The sequence below is a fragment of the Cervus canadensis genome, chromosome 17 (assembly GCF_019320065.1).
Source record: "Cervus canadensis isolate Bull #8, Minnesota chromosome 17, ASM1932006v1, whole genome shotgun sequence".
Taxonomy (NCBI): Eukaryota; Metazoa; Chordata; class Mammalia; order Artiodactyla; family Cervidae; genus Cervus; species Cervus canadensis.
The window spans coordinates 10,273,768-10,274,540 of record NC_057402.1 but is presented as its reverse complement, the minus strand read 5'-3'; positions in this window follow the sequence as shown (position 1 = coordinate 10,274,540).

Sequence of the window (773 nt, the reverse complement as noted above, 5' to 3'; positions counted from 1 at the left end):
AAGATGATGCTATTAAAGTGCTGTATTCAACATGCCAGCAAATTTGGAAAACTCAGCAGTGGCCACAGGACTGGAAAAGGTCAGTTTGCTTTCCATTCCCAAAGAAGGGCAATGCCAAAGAGTGTTCAAACTACCACACAGTGGCACTCATTTCACATGCTAGCAAGGTAATACTCAAAATCCTTCAAACTAGGCTTCAACAGCACCTGAACTGAGAACTTTCAGACGTACAAGCTGGATTTAGAAAAGGTAGAGAAACCAGAGATCTAACTGCCAACATCCGCTGGATCATAGAAAAAAGCAAGGGAATTCCAGAAAAACATCTACTTGTCCTTCATTGACTATCCTAAAGCCTTTGACTGTGTGGATCACAACAAACTGTGGAAAATTCTTAAAGAGATGGGAACACCAGACCACCTTACTTGCCTCCTAAGAAACCTGCATGCAGGTCAAGAAAAAAGAGTTAGAACCAAACATGGAACAATAGACTGGTTCCAAATTGGGAAAGGAGTATTTCAAGGCTGTGTGTTGTCACGCTGCTTATTTAACTTATATGCAGAGTACAGCATGCAAAATGCCATCTGGATGAAGCATCAGCTGGAATCAAGATTGCCGGGAGAAATATCAATAACCTCAGAAATGCAGATGACACCACCCTAATGGCAGAAAGGGAAGAGGAACTAAAGAAAGAGTCTCCTGATGAAGGTGAAAGAGGAGAGTGAAAAAGCTGGCTTAAAACTCAACATTCAAAAAACTAAGATCATGGTATCCAG